This window comes from Bubalus kerabau, chromosome 8 (assembly GCF_029407905.1).
Source record: "Bubalus kerabau isolate K-KA32 ecotype Philippines breed swamp buffalo chromosome 8, PCC_UOA_SB_1v2, whole genome shotgun sequence".
Taxonomy (NCBI): Eukaryota; Metazoa; Chordata; class Mammalia; order Artiodactyla; family Bovidae; genus Bubalus; species Bubalus kerabau.
This window is the reverse complement of record NC_073631.1, coordinates 89,871,932-89,893,228: the sequence shown is the minus strand read 5'-3', so window position 1 is coordinate 89,893,228 and position 21,297 is coordinate 89,871,932. Positions and strand designations below refer to the sequence as shown.

The following is a 21,297-nucleotide window of genomic DNA, read 5'->3' as shown; positions in this document are numbered from 1 at the left end:
TTCTGGGATGGTGGAAGGAACCAACAGGACACTTAAAGAGACACCCTCCAAGTGGATCTTAGAGACTGACTGTTCCTGGGTGGACTTGTTTCTGATGGCTCTGCTCAAACTCAGGATGACCCCACAGTCCCATGGCTCTTCTCCACACAAAATTGTGTATGGGAGGCCCCCTCCCATAATAAAGCAGGTGTCAACAAATTTACCTCAGGTAAGGGGAGATGAGATTTCACAGCATATGGAACAACTGGGTAAGGTAATAAATCAGGTAGCTAAGTTTGTGCAAGAAAGGGTGTCATTTCCCCTTGGGGAACAGATTCACGAATTTGTGCCTGGGGATCAGGCGTGGTCAAGGGCAAGACGACTCCTTGGCCCCTCGTGGGAAGGGTCCATATCCTGTTGCTCTGACCAGCCCTGTGGCAGTTAAAGTTGCAGGTGTCACTCCCTGGATCCTCCACACGAGGGTGAAGAGGGCATATACCATGCAGACCCAGGGCACGCCGAGCAGACTACGCAAAAGGACCCCACTGATCCCCGTGAAACCAAGATCATCTTAAAGAAGAAAAAGAGATGAAGCTCTACAATCAACTGCTGCTTCAAGGACTTGCTGGTATCATCTTGCGACTAACCATAGTTTCAGTACAAAGAGGGACCTGTGCTATAATTAAAGTTGAATGATGTGTATATATTACTGTTTTATCTGGCTATATATCAGCCACCCTAGATGACATGAAAGGTCAGGTAAAAGTTATGTCTGAGGATAATCTTCCTTTTTGGACTTTGGTCCTATCTTGGGTGAAGGGTGATTGGAGGAAAACTATATTTACCATTGTTATAGTTGCCTTGATAGTTCTGCTTTGTGGACCCTTTATTTTACAATGTATTATGAACTTTGTAACCCAAAGGTTGATGTTGTTCTCCCAAATTGGAGGTCGGAGAGTCAGGGTGCAATAAATCCCTATGAATGATGCTCATACTATGAGTTAACTATGGTATTTCCAGTAGTCGTGTATGGATGTGAGAGTTGGACTGTGAAGAAAGCTGAGCGCCGAAGAATTGATGCTTTTGAATTGTGGTATTGAAGAAGGCTCTTGAGAGTCCTTTGGACTTCAAGGAGATCCAACCAGTCAATCCTAAAGGAAATCAGTCCTGGGTGTTCTTTGGAAGGAATGATGCTAAAGCTGAAACTCCAGTACTCTGGCCACCTCATGAGAAGAGTTGACTCATTGGAAAAGACTCTGATGCTGGGAGGGATTTGGGGCAGGGGGAGAAGGGGATGACAGAGGATGAGATGGCTGGATGACATCACCGACTTGATGGACATGAGTTTGAGTGAATTCCGGGAGTTGGTGATGGACAGGGAGGCCTGGCGTGCTGTGATTCATGGGGTCGCAAAGAGTCGGACACAACTGAGCAACTGAACTGAACTGAACTGAATGAGTTAAGAGCATCAAGAGGAGGGAATGAAGGAGGAAACAGACAGAACAGGCTCCATCTTGAAAGCAGGACTCCATCTTGGGCCGGACTGTGGACTTTGAGCTACATGCCCAGTATCTATGGAAATGACATACCAACTGGAAAACCAGGCCCCCTGGATAGAAGAGCCCCAGGGCTCGTACCTAGACTTTCTGTTGCCTAAAAGAATACCCTAATTATCTGTGTAACCGAATAGAATCATAAATTCTATTATGCTTATTGGGGTGTGATCACAGGCCTATTGATAATAGTTCACTGTTAACTACGGAGGCTTAAGTCATATGAATCACGGGTTAACTTTGATTGTATCTTTCTTTTCCTTTGTTCAGACTAGATTCAGGGAATTTGGGGAGGTGGGTTTGGGCACGTACACTTAGGGTATATAAGGTTTTCAGGAAAACTGGTCAGGGTCCTTGGCTAAGAGGAGACTCTGCCTTGGGCCCGCTGGTGTAATAAACTGCACTCCACTATCTGCATTGTCCTTCTGAGTGAGTTTGTTTCCCAGAATGCGTGGCTACAACAGTCTCACCACCAAAAATTTAGTTTTGTGAAATGAAATTCACATTTTATGGCAAGACAAGAAAAATTTAAACAAAACATTTTTTTCCTGCTCTTTGGCCTCTTCTCTCCCCTCTACCATGCACTGTGTATCTGCATTATACATCAACCAAACCTCCCCATCGGCAGAAATACCTGATCAACCATAAAGAGCGACATTCTCTGAGCATCAACAAGGTAACTCCTTAGAAGATAACATTCCTTCTTGATCTTGTAAGGAGTCACAGTGACCCACCACTTCATATTTACAGATCTAGGATTATGTAAACTTTCAAAAACACATCATTTAAAGTATAGCTCTCTGTCTTAAAAAACTTATATAAATGACTCTTGACTGCTAACGGGTGGGACAGTCCTCAGAACTTTCTGGGAGGCCGTTTTCAGGTTATAACCCTCAGTTTGGCTTGAGTAACGTTTCTCATTTCTTTCTTAGACTGATTGATTAATTTTTCCATTGACAGTTTCCACCCATCACCACAGAGGGTCTAAATTTAACATAGCGACAAAGTGTGAGGAAATGCATTGAGGTCGAACATTTAAGCCACATCCTCCTTCTATCTTTTATTGATAATAAGGATCATGGTTTGGTCTCTGTTAGATTGCTGCATCTCTTGGGGGTAGGGAAGAGTGGAGTGATATTTTTTGGCTCTCTTAAGCTACAATCACAAGGCCTAGAGCATTGAAATAAATGTGAGTATTTCATTTTTAAGGTTATATCCAATCCAGCCAGTGTAGACATTTAGGGAGCTGTCCTTTCAGAACTTACGCTGAGCTCACTGAAGCTCTCAGTTTATAGGAATTGATTTGCACATGCCCATATTTTACATTGAGAGGGTAACAGGCAGGAAGGCCTGGGGTCTCCAAATGGAAGAAATAGGCTGCAAGTGTCCGACTTTCTTTTATCTCTCTCTTAAGTGGCAGGAGGAAACAAACTACAAGTGCCAGATTTTTTTCCCCCCTTCTCTATACAAAGTTAAAAGGAGGTTTCTTTTAAAATTCTGTGTTGCCATGACAACACCTGGTTCCACCTGAACTTAACTTTTCTCAAACCTTGAGCTAACCAGTGTGGTTTTTCTTATGGAAGTGTTTTTCTTGAGCTATGTTAATGTATTTGCTTAGAAACCTGACTTTCTTCAAGATTCATGTCAGTTGTTTCGTGGCCTGGAATGACTCACCTTGTGCCAATATTATCTCAAAAGGCATCTTGTGGGTGAGGAGCGTGGTGCCACTCTCTGAGTTTTGAGACATTTCCTTTCTCTAATTAGAAGCCTGCTGTAGGTATATTGGAGAAGGAAATGGCAACCCACTCCAGTGTTCTTGCCTGGAGAATCTCAGGGACAGGGGGAGCCTGGGGGGCTGCCGTCTATGGGGTCGCACAGAGTGGGACACGACTGAAGCGACTTAGCAGCAGCAGCAGTAGGTATATAGCTTCCTGCTAAAGACTAGCAGGGGGAGCACTCTTTCTGCCCCCTTCTGATGTCTATGTCAGAAGCTTTCTCTATCTCTTACACACTTCAATAAAACTTTATCACAGAAAAGCTCTGCGCAATCAAGCCTCGTCACTGGCCCCGGATTGAATTCCTCTCTTCCAGAGGCCAAGAATCCCCGTGTTGTTCAAGGCTCAGCAACAACTTTTCAATATGAGGTGTTCAGCTGGACTCTTACAAAGATATCGCTGCTGAACCCTGGGAATCTCAGACCCTCAAAATTGCCAGAACTTAAGTTGCAATTGTTGTTCAGTTGCTAAGTTGTGTCCGACTCTTTGTGACTCCATGGACTGCAGCATGCCCGGCTTCCCTGTCCTTCACCATCTCCTGGAGTTAGCTCAAATTCATGTCCATTGAGTCAATGATGCCATCCAACCATCTCATCCTCTGTCATCCCCTTCTCCAGCCTTCAATCTTTCCCAACATTAGAGTCTTTTCCAATGAGTCAGCTCTTTGCATCAGGTGGCCAAAATATTGGAGCTTCAGCTTCAGCATCAGTCCTTCCAAAAAATATTCAGGTTGATTTCCTTTAGGATTGACTGGTTTGATCTTCTTGCAGTTCAGGGGACTCTTAAGAGTCTCCTTCAACACCAAAGTTCAAAAGCATCAATTCTTTGATGCTCAGCTTCTTTATGATCCAACTCTCACATGGTACATGGTATAACTCTCACATTGGTACATGACTGCTGGAAAAACGGTAGCTTTGACTGTATAGGCCTTTGTCAGCAAAGTGATGTCTCTGCTTTTTAATACACTGTCTAGATTTGTTATAGCTTTTCTTCCAAAGAAGAATAAACGTCTTGATTTCATCACTGCTGTCACTGTCAGAAGTGATTTTGGAGTGCAAGAAAATAAAATCTGTCACTGTTTCCATTCCCCCCCATCTATTTGCCATGAAATGATGGGACCAGATGCCATGATCTTCATTCTCTGAATGTTGAATTCTAAGCCAACTGTTTCACTTCCCTCTTTCACCTTCATCAAGAGGCTCTTTTGTTCCTCTTTGCTGTCTGCCCTATTCAATTTTCTCATGGTTGATAGGTATGCTGCTGCTGCTGCTGCTAAGTCACTTCAGTCGTGTCCGACTCTGTGCGACCCCATAGACGGCAGCCCACCAGGCTTCCCCATCCCTGGGATTCTCCAGGCAAGAACCCTGGAGTGGGTTGCCATTTCCTTCTCCAATGCATGAAAGTGAAAAGTGAAAGTGAAAGTGAAGTTGTGTCAGACTCTTAACGACCCCATGGACTGCAGCCTACCAGGCTTCTCCATCCATGGGATTTTCCAGGCAAGAGTAGTGGAGTGGGTGATAGGTAGAGTCTTTCCAAATTTTAAGAGCTTATTGTAAAGTGTTTTCTGGTTTCACACAGTACAAGGGAGGTTGTCCCTGGAATACGTTGTGCACAGAGAAAAGGGGATTGGTTTAAAAAAAAAAGTGCAGCCACAGTAGTCCTTTGAATTAAGCCTGTAAGACATTTATTATGTCTGAAATGTTTTGTACTTTTTTCCCAGATATGCACATTCTTTCTTTCAGAATACTTTGACAGTTGTAACCAGAGAAACAGAAAGGATGGAAGTTTTAGAGTAAAACTGCATTTATAAAGCATTTGTATCACAATATAATAAATGTTCTTCAAAGTCACTTATCACCTACATTTTTTAAAAGTAACTGCATAGTTAACTGCTAATAACATGCTATACAGCTGAAAAAAAAATCACCTAATCCAATCTAAATCCCTTTCTAAGAGAATCACTCAGTGGTATTGTTTAAAAAAATGGAATAAAAAACACTGTTCACCTTGTAACCATTATTGCATGTTCATTGCTGAGACTTCTGGTTTGGTTGCCATTGAGGGATTTTTCTTTGAAAATGTGAAAATCAAGGTAACAGTTTATTTTCAGACTTTTGTTACTATGGAGGTATTTATTATCTTGGAACACTTAATGCAAAGGAAACAAATAGAATTATGGGAGGCATAAATTGATGTGAACTTGTGACCACCTCCTCTGAAGCTAGAGCAAGTCTTTTTCCTTACCTTTCTCAATAGATGGTTTGAAACAGATCTGTGGGGAGGCAATGGAGGGAGTCCATTAAGCAAAGTCTGGGGGAGTTAAACTAGGGCCCTACTACCAGTTAATGCTAATACAGGGTTTCACCTTAGGGAGTGGGGAGGCATAGAAACAAAACAGGTGAAAAGTTAGGGTGTTTGGCATGGCATGGTTGATATGACTAGAGCTCAGCCACTGTGTCTTTAGGACTTCAAGTGGATGTCTAAGCCCCAGATTTGGTCGTTTTCTAGGTTCTTTAAATGGATCAAGGCAACAAATAAGATGTATCATAAATGGAAGCCTGGTGGCTCTCTTTAGGGACTATCTCCTAAGTAATTCAGACAGCATCTTGTTCTTGCCTTCTATCTAACCAGAGGTTATCTCATCAATGACTCCTGGTCCTTGGCTCTCAATACCAAACTCACTACATCTTAGGTCTCATCTTTACTCCATACTTAACTTCCCAGGAAGTTTGAAGTGAGTCCTCTGGCCTTCTTTTTTTCCACCCCATAAGCATTCCTCTCCACAGTTGTGGTAGCGGTGGTAGTGGTGCCAGGGCAGGGCAGGTGGGTTGGGGGTGGTAGGCTGATTTAGTGGAGCCTGAGTCACTGTGCTAAATTAATGCCCTTTGGTGGCACAGACTCAGCTTTCTGACACTCTGTTGAAAGAAAGTGAAAGTTTTAAGTCAATCGTGTCTGACTCTTTGTGACCCCATGGACTGTAGCCCACCAGGTTCCTCTGTCCATGGAGTTCTTCAGGCAACAATACTGGAGTGGGAAGCCACTAACTTCTCCAGAGGATCTTTTTGACTCAGGGATGGAACCCAGGTTTCCTAAATTGCAGGCTAATTCTTTACTGTCTGAGCTACCAGTTAAGCTTGATATGCTGTTGGATTTAAACAAAAATTAGATAAATTGGAGTGTCTTCCCAACAAGCAGAAGACTGGGTAGATGAGGTAGGGCCACTTCTTCTCATCCATGCTGCTGGTTGGGTTAGTGATCAGATGTATGCTCTGCACAACCACCCACCTTCTACCTGCCTTTTCTTCCCTTAACGTCCTCCCATGTAGAAGATCTCAAATCAACTTAAAGCTAAACTGGACTTTCTCATCCATCTTTTACCATGGAGATACAGAATACTTGCCCTCCTGTTAACAAAACTGGCAATAAATTCTTGCTTAGCTATTTGATTTTTCATAATATCATCTCTCACCAGGCAGCCCCAGAAGTGAGGAGGGGCCAGTTACAGGAACTAAAATGCTGCTGAAAACCCTCTAGTTTAGTTTTCACCACTTTGTCATCTTTATCCAGTTCAGTTTAATTGTTCTTGTGCCTCCTTCTCAGGCCTCCTTGAACTTCCCCCTGACGACAGCTCCTCTCTTCCTTTCAACTGATATTCTGTTGTCAACAAGCTCAGAAATACTCCAGACAATCCCTTTACCTCCCTTCTCAGCAAAATCTTGACTTTTGTCTGATGAAAGCACAGTTATGTTTTACAATACCCCAGGTGGAGACCATTTTAACCCGTTGTTATTGTTATTTAGTCACTTCAGTTGTGTCCGATTCTTTGACGACCCCATGCTCTGCAGGCTGTCAGGCTCCCCTGTCCATGGGATTCTCCAGGCAAGAATACTGCTGGAGTGGGTTGGTGTTTTAACCTGTACATCATGGTATATGGAAAAAAGAGTGTTACAAGTGTTTAGTAGTAAACCTAGGAAAAGTCTTCATGACTGGGGTTAAACAAAGAATTCTGGACAAGGTATCAAAAGCACAGTCCACAAAATAAAAATATTAACACATTAGATTTCATAAAAATTAAAACCTTTTTCTCTGTGGTAGACATTTTTCAGGGAAAAAAAAGAGAAGTTATAGATTTAAAGAAAATATTTGCACTTCAGATATTCTACAGAGGACTTATAACCAGAATACATAAAGTATCTCAAAAGTGAAGAGAAAACAACCCAATTAAAAATGTGGAAATGCTTGAAAAGACACTTCACTAAAGAGCTTATGTAGAAGGCAAATAAATAGCACATAAAAAGATATCCAACACCATTTGCCACTAGAAAAACACAAATTAATACCACAATTTTAATACCACTATAGTAACTCAATCAGAATACCTAAAATTAAGATGAGTAAATATACCAAGTCCTAATGCTGATGCAGAGTAACTGGACCTCTTCTGGACTGGTGACAATAAAACACAGTAGAGCCATTCTGGAAAACAGATTATCAGGTTTTTTTTCTTATTAAATTAAAACTTTTTTGTTTATTTTTCTTTCTGCTGGGTCTTTGTTGCTGCATGCAGGCTTTCTCTAGTTGCAGTAAACGGTGGCTACTCTGTATTTGCAGTTGATAGCTTCTCTTTGCGATGGCTTCTCTCGTTTCGAGCACAGGCCCTAGGGCATGCAGGCTTCAGTAGCTGCAGCTCTGGAGCTCCGCAGGTGCAGTGCACGCACTTAGTTGCCCCACGGTATGCAGAATCTTCCTGGACCAGGCATCAAACACATATCCCCTGCCTTAGCTGGCAGATTCTTAATCACGAGACCACCAGGGAAGTCCTGGTAGTTTCTTAAGAAGTTAAATTTCCCTAAAACCTAGCAATCCCACTCCTAGGTAGTAAAATGAAAACATAAAAACCTCTACAGATATTTGCAACTCTATTCAAAACTGCCAGGAGTCAAAACACTGAAGTGTTCTTTAGTGAGTGAATGGATAAACTGTAGTACATACATACCATGGAATATTATGCAACAATAAGATGGAATGAACTAGTGATACACTCTACAACTTAGATGTTTTCTGAATGTATAATGCTGACTAGAAGAAGGTTATCACAAAATTGCATACAATATGATTCCATTTGTATGGTTTTTTTTTTGTTTTTGTTTTTTGCTACATTGCACAGCATGTGGGATCTTAGTTCCTCAACCAGGGATGGAACCCACACCTCCTGCATTGGAAGGGCAGAGTCTTAATTATTGGACTACTGGGGAAGTCATTCCTGCAAAGATAAAAAAATAGCAACAGAGAGCAAATCAGTGATTGCTTGGGGTTAGACACAGGAGCACAATGTTGCTACAAAGGATGTTATGAACATGGAGGGAGTTCTGAGGATGATATAACTATTCTTTATCTTAATTGTGGTGGTGGTTGTCTGAATCTATACAAGATGTATCCTCTCATTTTTGCTGTCTATATTTCAGTTCAGTTCAGTCACTCAGTTATGTCCAACTCTTTGCGACCTCATGAACCATAGCACACCAGGCCTCCCTGTCCATCACCAACTCCCAGAGCCTACTCAAACTCCTGTCCATTGAATCTGTGATGCCATCCTACCAACTCAGCCTCTCTTGTCCCCTTTTCCTCCTGCCCTCAATCTTTCCCAGCAACAGGGTCTTTTCCAATGAGTCAGCTCTTCACATCAGGTGACCAAAGGATTGGAGTTTCTGCTTCAACATCAGTCCTTTCAGTGAACATCCAGGACTGATCTCCTTTAGGATGGACTGGTTGGATCTCCTTCCAGACCAAGGGACTCTCAAGAGTCTTCTCCAACACCACACTTCAAAAGCATCAATTCTTCAAGCTCTCAGCTTTCTTCACAGTCCAACTCTCACATCCATACATGACTGCTGGAAAAACCATAGCTTTGACTAGATGGACCTTTGTTGGCTAAGTAATGTCTCTGCTTTTTAATATGCTATCTAGATTGGTCATAACTTTCCTTTCTAGGAGTAAGCGTCTTTTAATTTCATGGCTGCAATCACCATCTGCAGTAATTTTGGAGCCCCCCAAAAATAAAGTCAGCCACTTTTTCCACTGTTTCCCCATCTATTTGCCAAGAAGTGCCAGGACCAGATGCCATGATCTTAATTTTCTGAATGTTAAGCTTTAAGCCAACTTTTTCTCCCTCCTTTCATCAAGAGGCTCTGTAGTTCCTCTTCACTTTCTGCCATAAGGGTGGTGTCATCTGCATATCTGAGGTTATTGATATTTCTTCCAGCAATCTTGATTTCAGCTTGTGCTTCTTCCAGCCCAGCGTTTCTCATTATATACTCTGCATATAAGTTAAATAAGCAGGGTGACAATATACAGCCTTGACGAACTCCTTTTCTATTTGGAACCAGTCTGTTGTTCCATGTCCAGTTCTAACTGTTGCTTCCTGACCTGCATACAGGTTTCTCAAGAGGCAGTTCAGGTGGTCTGGTATTCACATCTCATTCAGAATTTTCCACAGTTTATTGTGATCCACACAGTCAAAGGCTCTGGCATAGTCAATCAAACAGAAGTAGATATTTTTCTGGAACTCTCTTGCTTTTTTGATGATCCACCGAATGTTGGCAATTTGATCTCAGGTTCCTCCGCCTTTTCTAAAACCAGCTTGAACATCTGGAAGTTCACAGTTCACATATTGCTGAAGCCTGGCTTGGAGAATTTTGAACATTACTTTACTAGCATGTGAGATGAGTGCAATTGTGCAGTAGTTTGAGCATTCTTTGGCATTGCCTTTCTTTGGGATTGGAATGGAAACTGACCTTTTCCAGTCCTGTGGCCACTGCTGAGTTTTCCAAATTTGCTGGCATATTGAGTGTAGCACTTTCATAGCATCATCTTTCAGGATTTGAAATAGCTCAACTGGAATTCCATCACCTCCACTAGCTTTGTTCGTAGTGATGCTTTCTAAGGCCCACTTGACTTCACATTCCAGGATGTCTGGCTCTAGGTGAGTGATCACACCATCGTGATTATCTGGTTTGTGAAGATCTTTTTTGTTCAGTTCTTCTGTGTATTTGTGCCACCTCTTCTTAATATCTTCTGCTTCTGTTAGGTCCATACCATTTCTGTCCTTTATCGAGCCCATCTTTGCATGAAATGTTCCCTTGGTATATCTAATTTTCTTGAAGAGATCTCTTGTCTTTCCCATTCTATTGTTTTCCTCTATTTCTTGCATTGATCACTGAAGAAGGTTTTCTTATCTTTCCTTGCTATTCTTTGGAACTCTGCATTCAAATGGGTATATCTTTCCTTTTCTCCTTTGCTTTTTGCTTCTCTTCTTTTAACAGCTATTTGTAAGGCCTCCTCAGACAGCCATTTTGCTTTTTTGCATTTCTTTTCCATGGGGATGGTCTTGATCCCTGTCTCCTGTACAATGTCACAAACCTCTATCCATAGTTCATCAGGCACTCTGTCTATCAGATCTAGTCCCTTAAATCTATTTCTCACTTCAACTGTTATAATCATAACGGGTTTGATTTAGGTCATACCTGAATGGTTTAGTGGTTTCCCTCACTGTTTATACTTACTAATACCAAATCCTGTCTGAGCTTTAACCTAGTCTTTAACAACTCTAGTCTCTAACACGGAGAAGGCAATGGCACCCTACTCCAGTACTCTTGCCTGGAAAATCCCATGGATGGAAGAGCCTGGTAGGCTGCAGTCCATGGGGTCACTAGGAGTCAGACACGACTGAGCAACTTCACTTTCACTTTTCACTTTCATGCGTTGGAGAAGGAAATGGCAATCCACTCCATTGTTCTTGCCTAGAGAATCCCAGGGACGGGGGAGCCTGGTGGGCTGCCATCTATGGGGTCACACAGAGTCGGACACGACTGAAGTGACTTAGCAGCAGCAGCAGCAGCAGCAGGCTCTAACAACTCTAGTCTTTAATTTCTAAGTTCCTACTATACACTCTCATTTAGATATCTTGCTGGAATATTGCATTCAATTTATCTAACCCGACACTTCAACTCCACCTACTCTGTGTTAGTTACTATCCTTCTATTCTACTGTTTCCAGTTCTGCTATTTCTGGCTCCTCTCTTTTCCAGGCATTTTCAATGTTCTATTGATTCTACCTCTGTACTATCTTTCTCATCAATGTAATCTTCCTTTCCATGTCTATGTACTTTTCTTCTGCTTCTGAAATGCCCCAGGTATATCCATGCTGGTGGTCATGAGAACTGAAAGAATACCTTTTCAGCTGTCTGTGTTTTGATTTGGAAACTTCTTCAGGCTCACTCTTATTTATCTTACTTCAAGCCTCCTCTTGTATTGGCTCCTATTAGTTTCAGACCACATGCTGCCCCTTTTTTCTTCTCTACTAGTCCAAGTGCCTCCCCCAGGGTTCTCTACCATCTACACGGTCAAAGCCCCATGCCAATAATTTTATGACTAGGTGATTTCTGATAGGTATCAACATATCCCAAGAGAGTTCAGAAAATTATATATTGTCACTAGACTACTTCATCACAAACTTTAACAACAACAAAAAAAACTTCTGTCAGTTAACTCTGAAAATTTGCCAAGGAGGAGAAGGAAAGGAGATGTAACTATAGCCTGGCATTGAAACTGAGTTCCTCTGCCATCTTTATAATTAAACTCTCTGTCCAAAACAGTATTTTCTTTCTTGTCTAATACCTGTTTCCCTCAAGACTGAGGATTATGAAAGAAAAGGAGGGACTGAAACTAAGTCAGACCCTGTGAGACCCTCCCAGGTACAAAAGCCTTCCATGTCCACCATTTTTAGTTCATAGGAAAAAAGCTTCAGCCTCCCAGATCTTCCTTGAGTTCTAAAGAGCAGATTCCAAAAGTTACTAATTAGGGAAGGGAGGAAATGGAAAAACGAAGAAGAAATAGTCAAGAAATAATAGTGTGGAAACAAACAACTCTCACCCCAAATTTTGTCTGTGAAAACACTCCTTTGAAAACCAGTGTAGAGTTTGGGTTTTGTTTTGAGCACAAGCTACTCATTGTCATTGCTTGGCCCTGAAGTAAATCTTTCTCTGCTCCAAACTTGGACATTTAGATTTGTTTGGCCTCATGGTGTTGGGCTCACCAACTTGCATTCTGTAACAACTGATGTTACATTAAAAATATACCATCTTGTAGAGATTACTGGTGATAGAAGCAAGGTCTGATGCTGTAAAGAGCAATATTGCATAGGAACCTGGAATGTTAGGTCCATGAATCAAGGCAAATTGGAAGTGGTCAAACAGCAGATGGCAAGAGTGAAGGTCGACATTCTAGGAATCAGTGAACTAAAATGGACTGGAATGGGTGAATTTAACTTAGATGACCATTATATCTACCACTGTGGGCAGAAATCCCATAGAAGAAATGGAGTAGCCTTCATGGTCAACAAAAGAGTCCGAAATGCAGTACTTGGATGCAATCTCAAAAACAACAGAATGATCTCTGTTCATTTCCAAGGCAAACCATTCAGTATCACAGTAATCCAAGCCTATGCCCCAACCAGTAACGCTGAAGAAGCTGAAGTTGAACGGTTCTATGAAGACCTACAAGACTTTTTAGAACTAACACCCAAAAGAGATGTCCTTTTCATTATAGGGGACTGGAATGCAAAAGTAGGAAGTCAAGAAACACCTGGAGTAACAGGCAAATTTGGCCTTAGAGTACAGAATGAAGCAGGGCAAAAGCTAATAGAGTTTTGCTAAGAGAATGCACTCATCATAGCAAACACCCTCTTCAAACAACACAAGACAAGACTCTACACATGGACATCACCAGATGATCAACACCAAAATCAGATTGATTATATTCTTTGCAGCCAAAGATAGACAAGCTCTATACAGTCAGCAAAAACAAGACCAGGAGCTGACTGTGGCTCAGATCATGAACTCCTTATTGCCAAATTCAGACTTAAATTGAAGAACGTAGGGAAAACCACTAGACCATTCAGGTATGACCTAAATCAAATCCCTTATGATTATACAGTGGAAGTGAGAAATAGATTTAAGGGACTAGATTTGATAGACAGAATGCCTGATGAACTATGGACGGAGATTCGTGACATTGTACAGGAGACAGGGATCAAGACCATCCCCATGGAAAAGAAATGCAAAAAAGCAAAATGGCTGTCTGAGGAGGCCTTACAAACAGCTGTGAAAAGAAAGAAATGAAAAGCAAAGAAGAAAAGGAAAGATATAAGCATCTGAATGCAGAGTTCCAAAGAATACCAAGGAGAGGTAAGAAAGCCTTCCTCAGCAAACAATGCAAAGAAATAGAGGAAAACAACAGAATGGGGAAGACTAGAGATCTCTCCAAGTAAATTAGAGATACCAAAGGAACATTTCATGCAAAGATGGGCTAGATAAAAGACAGAAATGGTATGGACCTAACAGAAGCAGAAGATATTAAGAAGAGGTGGCAAGAATACACAGAAGAACTGTACGAAAAAGATCTTCACAACCCAGATAATCACGATGGTGTGATCACTCACCTAGAGCCAGACATCCTGGAATGTGAAGTCAAGTGGGCCTTAGAAAGCATCACTACGAACAAAGCTAGTGGAGGTGATGGAATTCCAGTGGAGCTATTTCAAATCCTGAAAGATGATGCTGTGAAAGTGCTGCACTCAATTTGCCAGCAAATTTGGAAAACTCAGCAGTGGCCACAGGACTTGAAAAGGTCAGTTTCCATTCCAATCCCAAAGAAAGGCAATGCCAAAGAATGCTCAAACTACCACACAATTGCACTCATCTCACACACTAGTAAAGTAATGCTCAAAATTCTCCAAGCCAGGCTTTAGCAATACATGAACTGTGAACTTCCAGATGTTCAAGCTGGTTTTAGAAAAGGCAGGGGAACCAGAGATGAAATTGTCAACATCCGCTGGATCATTGAAAAAGCAAGAGTTCCAGAAAAACATCTATTTCTGCTTTATTTCTATGCCAGAGCCTTTGACTGTGTGGATCACAATAAACTGTGGAAAATTCTTCAAGAGATGGGCATACCAGACCACCTGACCTGCCTCTTGAGAAACCTATATGCAGGTCAGGAAGAAACAGTTAGAACTGGACATGAAACAACAGACTGGTTCCAAATAGGAAAAGGAGTATGTCAAGACTGTATATTGTCACCCTGCTTATTTAACTTATATGCAGAGTATATAATGAGAAACACTGGGCTGGAGGAAGCACAAGTTGGAATCAAGATTGCCGGGAGAAATATCAATAACCTCAGATATGCAGATGACACCACCTTTAGGCAGAAAGTGAAGAGAAACTCAAAAGCCTCTTGATGAAAGTGAAAGTGGAGAGTGAAAAAGTTGGCTTAAAGCTCAACATTCAGAAAACTAAGATCATGACATCTGATCCCATCACTTCATGGCAAATAGATGGGGAAACAGTGGAAACAGTGGCTGACTTTATTTTTGGGGGGCTCCAAAATCACTGCAGATGGTGATTGCAGCCATGAAATTAAAAGACACTTACTCCTTGGAAAGAAAGTTATGACCAACCTAGATAGCATATTCAAAAGCAGAGACATTACTTTGCCAATAAAGATCTGTCTAGTCAAGGCTATGGTTTTTCCTTTTCCATACATGACCACATGTATGGTCATGTGGTCATGTATGGATGTGAGATTTGGACTGTGAAGAAAGCTAAGTGCCAAAGAGTTGATGCTTTTCAACTATGGTGTTGGAGAACACTCCTTAGAGTCCCTTGGACTGCAAGGATATCCAATCAGTCCATTCTAAAGGAGATCAATCCTTGGGGTTCATTGGAAGGACTGATGCTAAAGCTGAAACGCCAATACTTTGGCCACCTCGTGCGAAGAGTTGACTCACTGGAAAAGACTCTGATGCTGGGAGGGATTGGGGGCAGGAGGAGAAGGGGACGACAGAGGATGAGATGGCTGGATAACATCACCGTCTCAATGGATATGAGTTTGAGTAAACTCTGGGAGTTGGTGATGGACAGGGAGGCCTGGCGTGCTGCGATTCATGGGGTCACAAGGAGTCAGACATGACTGAGCAACTGAACCGAACTGAGAGGTTACTTTGTTCCCACCTCAAAATTCATGCTGAAGCCCTTAACCCTTAAACTTCAGATGTGACTAACTTTAAAGATTATTCAAAATGATAATTAAGTTAAAATGAGCTTGTGAAGTGGACCCTAATCTGGTTTAAGTGGTGTCCTTATAGAAAGATAAGATTAGACATACAGAAAGATAGCAGCGATGTACGTGTGCAGGCAAAAATCTGTAAGGACGTGGTAAGAAGCTGGCCATCTGGAAACCAAGGAAAGAGGCCTCAGGAGAAATCAAATGAGCTGACATTTTGATCTTGGATTTTCAGCCTCTAGAATTGTGAGAAAATTAATTTCTGGTTAAAATACCCAGTTTGTGGTATTTTGTTATGGAAGCCCTAGCAAACTAGTACACCATCCACAAAGGCAGTGGAATGCATTCATTGTGCGAGCTGTAAACTAGTATAAGGGCTTCCTTGGTAGCTCAGCTGGTATAGAATCTGCCTCAATGCAGGAAACCCTGATTCAATCCTTGGGTTGGGAAGATCCCCTGAAGGAGGAAATGGCAACCCACTCCAGTATTCTTGCCTGGAGAATCCTCATGGACAGAGGTTCCTGGTGGGCTACAGTCCATGGGATCTCAGCGTTGGACATGACTGAGTGACTAAGCAGAGCACAGCACACACAAACTAGTATAAATACTAATGATCAGGCCTCAAGGGAAACATCAGACCCTGGACAAATTGGATAATCATAATGAAGTAGAGCAAAAAGGAAATTCCATTTATCCACTTTCATCTCTTTTTTTTTCCCCCATTTTTTGAGCTAATAATACATGTAATAGTTTGGCCATGCTAATGTCATTTTAAATATACATATGTTGAAACAAATCTATCTATCTTTGTAGCAGCAACAGTAGCCAGAACACAGGCCACCTCTTTCCTGCTTCCTCTCGTTGATTCAGAATGAACAGTTATGGAGAACCAGAGAATTGATGCTTTGGAACGTGGTGCTGGAGAAGACTCTTGAGAGTCCCTTGGACAGCAAGGAGATCAAACCAGTGAATCCTAAAGGAAGTCAACCCTGAATATTCTTTGGAAGGACTGATGCTGAAGCTGAAGCTCCAATACTTTGGCCACCTGATGTGAAGAGCTGACTCACTGGAAAAGACCCTGATGCTGGGAAAGATTGAAGGCAGGAGGAGAAGGGGATGACAGAGGATGAGATTGGATGGCATCACTGACTCAATGGATGTAAGTTTGAGCAAACTCTGGGAGAATGTGAAGGACAGGGAAGCCTGGCATGCTGCAGTCCATGGGGTCGCAAAGAGTCAGACAAGACTGAGTGACTGAACAACAGCACTGGGCAACAGTAGAGATGCAAGAGATGAAGCATTTGCCCACTATTCTTCAAATTCTTCTCTGGCTCTGTGAGATGGATATGAATGGCTGGGAAGAAAGCCATCCTTGCTGAGTGATGGGACTCCTCTGCAAATCCCTCAAAATGATTTTTAATGCTTTTGGGTTAAACGTGTGAGAAGCTGGCAGCCAAGAGCTACAACATACCTTGTGATGGCTTGTCCCATCCTTTATTTCTGAACTATCTCAAACCTCTGAATTTGAATCTAGTGATGTTTCTTTTCCTTTTTCTTCTCCTCCTCCCCCCTTTCCCGCTTCTTCTATTTTGATAAGTGCTGCAGATACTCCTTCTGATGGGGATGTCAGATTTGGTGGGGGTGAAGGGGTATGGAGAAGTCCATGAGCAGTGAGTACTTTATTCTATTTTACACACATCTCATCTTGATTATGTTCATTTAGGCAAAATTAAAGTATTGGTTTGTTTTTACGCAACTTCTCCAACCACTTTCCTGGTCCCCAATCTCCTTCTTCTCAAGTATTTCATCTCTTCACCATTTCATATTTGATATGTCCGAAGTATGACCCAAACTGTTACTTGATCTGAGCTTTACCCATCCACCTCCCCACCCCTTTTGCCTCTTAAAACTCTAATTTTACTTTCATTTGTGCACTACTGGCAATCTTCAAATCTCTTTCTCTCTCTCTCTCTATTTTCTTACAAGTTTCATTCACTTTATTTTTTTTCCATTTATTTATTTTTTTTAAAATTTTAATTGGAGGCTAATTACTTTACAATATTGTATTGCTTTTGCCATACATCAACATGAATCCGCCACGGGTGTACACTTTATTTTTCTCATAGAAAAGTATGTGGTGGCTACAGTTGGAGCCTGGGTCCTCTGCATGGAAACTCTGGTGCAGGTCTCTGCAAGATGGTCAGTGAATTCCTAATACCAAGACTGGGTGAACACTGTCTCTTTCCAGAGATCAGGAGTGAGATAACTATAGATCGGAAATGGCATCAAAAGTGGCCTTGGCCAAGTTTCCCAGAATGGTGGAGCAGCCCCTGACAAAGGTGTGGCACTCTGTCAATTCCGACCATCAGTAGAAGCTTTTTGGGCACAGGGGCTGAGACCAGGCAGGAGCCCCTGGACGCAGGCAGGGAGTGGGTGTTCCAGCACACAGCTCCTGTGACCAGCTACCTTGGAAGGGACAATATGGGGCTTGCAGATCTTGTTCCCCCAGTAACCTCGTCGCACACTGACAATGGAGAACTTGGCCAGAGTGCTGGCCCCACAGATGTTAGTGGTTACCTCCTTGGGAACTTGACACCAAAACTGACATGTCCCTTGTAATTCCCAATGGCAACAAATGCCTTGAACTTGGTCTACTGGCTAGCATAGGGCTGCTTTTGCACAGGCATATTCTTCAAAACCTTCTCCTTGAGGGATGTCCTGGGGAAAAAAGTCAGTGATCTCAGATCCCTTGATCGGCAGAGAGAAGAAATAGATCTCCTCCAGGGACTCGATCTTCATGTCGTGACCAAGTGGCCCAGCTTGGTGACGTGGCAGGAGTGGGATGGCTGGGTGTGGGGGGCGGCAAGGCCAGTCCATGTCCTTGGCCTTGCCTCTGCCAGCTTTGCAGCGTTGGCCTCAGCTGTGACCCGGGCATGGACACAGGTGCCCAAGCCTCCCAGAAGCGGAGGTTTAAGGAGAAGCCCAGGACGGTTTAAAACACACACTGTGTACACCACACTGTGTAAAAGGCAGGAATGTGCTCCAGGGCCCTGGGGCTTCCAGGTACTGCCGTGGCATCAGCGGCGTCATCCGCCATTTGCTGTTTTTACACAGAAGAAGCCAAACACCTCTGCTTTTTTCCCTACATTTTCTCCAAAGATCCTTATTGACAGCACTGAATTTCTCTGTTGGTCCATCTATAAATAATTCCTTGAGGCTATTGCAAACACAGCTTCTTCTTCTCCCCTACCCTGTATCTATCCATTTCTTTCTGTTCAGACACCATGACGTCTACAGCCTTGGAAATAAATAGATCATCTTGTATATTCAGATTATATTTTCTATTGATTTTGAAGGTGAGAGAGGCTGCCACCCAGAGAAGATAAAAGCTTTCATGCTTCAGGACCTTATAGCAGGCAAATTCTGGGATAGAAAATTGTATAGAAAGGCAGTCATCTTACTAAAATTAATCACTAATCCAGGTTCAAATTCACAAATTATTCTTTCTGAGAATAACAGCATTGTGGTTAAGAGCTTGAGCTTTGGAGTCCACCAGGAAATGGACCCAAGCTTAGTTCCTCAGCAGGGATCTGTGAGTCTTCATTTAACTTTTCTGAGTCTGAGTTTTCTCAAATTGATTGTGACTATTAATATCTACCTCATGGGATAGTGTATGGCTTGCATGGGCTGTCATAGATTTAACACTTTTCACAATATCTGGCATGTAGGTGTTCAAAGATGGTACTTTTCTGATTACCATTTTATTACCGTATAATTACCACATTGTTTGCATTTTACCCCTGTATACATTTGTATTTTAAATGTATTTCTCGTGTCAATAAAAATTTAACTGATTGATCTAAGAAAGAAGAGGAAAATTTTATTCAAGCCAAATTGAAGATTATAACCCAGGAACAGTGGGAAGCCCTAGTGATTCAAGAGCTAAAGAATCTGCCTGCAGTGCAAGAGAAGTGGATTTGATCCCTGTGTCCAGAAGATCCCTGGAGAAGGAAATGGCAACCCAGTCCAGTATTCTTGCCTGGAAAACCCCATGGACAGAGGAGGCTGTTGGGCTATAGTTCATAGTGTTGCAAGGAGTTGGACAGGACAGAGCACACACCCAGGAACAGCATCTCAGAGCACTCTGAGAACTGTCCTGTCCATTAGAGGTCAAAGCACAGTGATATAAGTTTTTTGAGAAGAGAGCTGTACTTTAAATGGTATATTCTTGACAGCTGACACAATCCTAGATCTGTAAGTACACAGAGGTGGGTCATTGTGACCCCTTATAAGATGAAGAAGGAATGTTATCTTTTAAAGGATTATCTTATTGGTGCTAGGAGAATGTTGCTGTTTATGGTTGAGCAGGTATTTCTGCCTCTGGGGAGGTTTTGCTGATGCATAAGGGAGATACACAGCGCACAGTGGATGCAGGGAGAGGAGGCCAATGGACCAAGAAAAAATTTTTATGTTCAAATTTTTCTTGTCATAAAATATGAATTGTATTTCTCTTTTAAGACTTTCTAAAGTATATATTATATTCTTAGATTCTGACCTCTACTTTCACTACTCTGTTGTTCATACTTGTTTGTTTATTTAATGGAAACCTTTCAGATTATGGTTTTCATGTACTTTAGGATCATTTGCTGCATATTTTTCACTGATATCCTATAGAAAATATTTAGGAACTCATTGATTTCATGTAAGAATTAGCTATCTGTGTTTATGTATAGTTTTCCTATATTCCCGCTTTAAATACATCAGTACAGGAATTAGTCTTCTCCATGGAATGAAAGTAACATAAGCCAACCATCAAAATATTGTTAGGAATACTATGACAAGAATTAAAGTGAAAGAGCTTAAATCCCTAGAAGTTTATATTGGGGTATTTCTACAAATCTACATGCTTTCCATTATATCTGAGTCTGGAGATCTTAAGGTTAAACCAAGTCCACATTAGATTATACAGATAAAATCATTTAAATGGAAATGATGGTTCTTCAGCCAGGATGCTGAGACTTTTTTTTTTAATTCCCGATTTCATTATTTATTTATTTTTGGCTGTGCTGGGTCTTTTTTGCTGTGAGAGTTTTTCCTCCAGTTGCTGCAAGTGGGGGCTACTTTCTTGTTGTAGTGTGGGGGCTTTTTATTGCTGTGGCTTCCCTTGTTGTAGAGCACAGAATTTACGGTGTGTGGGCTTCAGTAGCTGCAACATGTGGGCTCAGTAATTACGGCTCTCAGGCTTTAGAGCACAGGTTCAGTAGTCATGCATGGGCTTACTTGCTCTGTAGAATCTGGGATCTTCCTGAACCAGGGATTGAACTTGTGTATCCTGCATCAGCAGGCAGATCCTTTACCACTGAGCCACCAGGGGAGCCGGATGCTGAGTCTTAATAAGATTTTATTTTGGTGATTCTTTAGCTCCTCCAATTACATATCTTTCTCCTTTCCCAATATTACTTTTTCCAATCTCTCTACTTTCCCACTTCTCTGCTCCATTTCAAGGCTAAGTATAATCAGTACTGTTAAACTGAATTTCCATCCATCAGTAGCAGAGCTCTATAAATTCTCCAACTGAAACTCATTAGCAACTGTAAATATTCCTTAGTGTTTACATTACACTGTATTTTAACCTTATTTACATGGATAACTCACACCTATCATTCCCAACTTTATAAGCCATCATAACAGGTCACACGGAGAAGGCAATGGCACCCCACTCCAGTACTCTTGCCTGGGAAAATCCCCTGGACGGAGGAGCGTGGAAAGCTGCAGTCCGTGGGGTTGCTGAGGGTCGGACACGATTGAGCGACTTCACTTTCACTTTTCACTTTCATGCATTGGAGAAGGAAATGGCAACCCACTCCA

At 41.9% G+C, this 21,297-nt stretch overlaps 1 pseudogene; it reads right to left on the bottom strand.

The window, feature by feature from the left end:
- Positions 1 to 346: 346 nt before the first annotated feature.
- LOC129658360 (40S ribosomal protein S2-like) lies at positions 347 to 18,526 on the bottom strand (annotated as a pseudogene).
- Between the last annotated feature and the right edge of the window lie 2,771 nt (positions 18,527 to 21,297).